This window comes from Crotalus tigris, unplaced genomic scaffold, assembly GCF_016545835.1.
Source record: "Crotalus tigris isolate CLP2741 ecotype Arizona unplaced genomic scaffold, ASM1654583v1 scf7180000017801.1383879, whole genome shotgun sequence".
Taxonomy (NCBI): domain Eukaryota; kingdom Metazoa; phylum Chordata; class Lepidosauria; order Squamata; family Viperidae; genus Crotalus; species Crotalus tigris.
Genome location: NW_024096646.1, coordinates 69,611 through 72,114, shown reverse-complemented (window position 1 = coordinate 72,114; position 2,504 = coordinate 69,611).

Below are 2,504 nucleotides of genomic sequence, written 5' to 3'. Positions count from 1 at the left end.
GTGGATAACACAAATTTTTGAAGTTTTGGGCAGCTTTTCCTTTCAGAGACCTAAAAATACATTGCAATCAAAAACAAACACACACACACATAAACACTAAAATCTGGCCCAGGAGATTTCCAGGTTTTGGGAAATTGCAAAAGAGAAGGGAAGTCTCCTTGTGACATTTCACACAATTTCTGGCAAAGCGACACCCGGCTTTGCTACCACTCCCCATCCTGGCCCCATCTTCTTTGTTCATATGAACCATCTGGGGGGGGGGCTTATCTCTTGATTAACTCCCCAATTAAGTCAACTGGGAAAAATTCCACAAGCCTCTGGAGATGAATTGCTGGTCCTTCCCAGACTTTTCCTCCCTGACATGGGAGATTCTCCCTCATTCTGCCCCTGCCTATCAACGAAACCCCTGCAATGTGGGCCTCTCTGTGGGGGGTGGCTGAAAGAGAGGAATAATAAGTTATTTACACTGAAGGTTTCATTTTGTATTCTCATTTTCTCCCCATCTCTTTTTTTCTTCAGCACTCCTTCCTGATTCCTGGTGGGAAAGGAAGTTTTTTTTTTTCAGTAGCTGAAGAATTTCTGTCTTTTTTGCAACCTCTGAAAAATGGAGGCTCAAGATTTTAGATTAGGGAGAGGAGTAGAATGGCAGCCTGGAGCTTTTCCTGCTGAGAGGACCCTCATCTTCCTTTCAGGGCCTCCTTTTCTATGGAGGGAGGGGTGGAGACCATCTAGACTGACCCCAGGGACTCTGGGCCTGCCTGCCAGTCCAGAACCCCAAATCTCTCCCCTCTTTGAACCCACAGCAGCTTCATCCCCATTACTCTTCCTACGAATCCCTTCTCTTCACTTTGCTATAAAAGAATAAAATTTATATGGTAGGAAAAATCCTGGAATTCCTCCCTCTTTCCTTCCTCTTCCTCCTCCTCTTTCCTGCCCCCCCCAGAGAGTCCTCCCTCCTCCCCTCCCCCTCCCCAAATTGAGGCCTACCCTGTCTCTGGATTGACTATCCAGGCTAGTTTAGATCCGAAGCCAGAAGCAGTTCGGGAGGAGGGTGGGCAGATCCCAGGGAGGGGAAGGGGCAGGACCCCCTCCTCAATCTCTCCAAACCCAGCCAGAGGGAGGGGACCCCCGGGAGACCCCCAATTCCTGCTTCCCCTGGAGAGCCTCTTCCGTGGCTGGGAAGCTGCTGGAGCTGGAGGGTCTCCTGGCTTCATCCGGGGCCTCTTTCTCCAGGATCGGAGCCCGTTTGAGCCCCTCACAAGCCACGGAGGCTCCTGCCCCATTCGCACCCAGCACCCCTCCCTCCCTCCCTCTTTGGAGCCCTGATCCCCTGGCTGCTCCCCTCCAGACAAACTCCTCCCCTCGTCCATCCCCTCCCCTCAACAAAAGGTGCCAGGGCCGGGGAGGGAGGGCGGAGAGCAGGGCGGCCTCCCTGGGGATGGGGGGGGGGGTGAGACATCCCTCCCTGGATCGCCTTCGCTGTGTCTGCCGGTGGGTGAAGTCTCAAAGGACTCTGCCTGGAGACCGATGATGCTGCAGGAGGGAGACTTCCCATTGGTTCCTCTCCTATCAGGCCATTTCCAGTTCTGAATTCCGAGGAAAACGCCTCCTCCGCCCACTCTCGGAGGAACCCCCCCCGATTCCACCTCTGGGGCTGGGGGCGACCCTGGGCTCTCCCTGCTGCTGGGGGGGGGCGCCGGGCCAGTTCTCTGGAAGCGAAGCGGGGAAGGAAAATCACGGTGAGGAGGGGCTGGACTCCTCAATCAGCCGCTTTAGAGACCCCCAAGTCCCCCCCTGGCTGTGTGCCTCTCTCCCTGCAGCCACCTAGGCGGGATCGGGGGGGGGGGAGAGCAAAATGAAATCCAAACTCCCCTGCAGGGCTGCTCTGAAACACCCCCTTGAGCTGCAGCCCCCCAAGACTGAAAGCATCCCCCAATTAAGACCCGCCCCCCCCGTCCTCCTCCCTCAGTTCCCCCCTCCCCTCCAGGTCCCGACTGAGCAATGGGGGATTATGGAGGGTGGGGGGTTCTTGGTCTCCTCCCCAAATCTAGAGTCTCCCCCAGAAGGGACCGAAGCCCACTCTTGCGGGACCTTCAAAGCCTCAAATTGGAGATTCAGAAGAAAAAGTGAAGTTTCCGAAGAAACAAAAATACATTTGCTAAAATGCATCTTTTTCTTTGTGTGGGTTCAGGTCGGAAAGTTTCCCTCTTTTACTTTCGCTTTCCGCCTCCTTCCTCTTTCGATGCAGCTGACTCTGACCCAGATATTGGGGGGGGGGGAGACCGAGAGACGAGCCCGGCTGCGACTCCCTACCTCGGCTAAAATTGGGAAAGAGCGGCTCCCTTACGTCCCCCTGGGGGGGATGTGGGGAGAAAGGGGGAGGAGACCATGCAGAGATAGAGGCTTTTGCAGATTTCCACCACTCTTACCCTCGACCAGTTTCCCAAAGTATGTCTGGAGATCCAGCAGATTTCTTCCTCCCCCCTCCCCCAAGAGTATCAGGG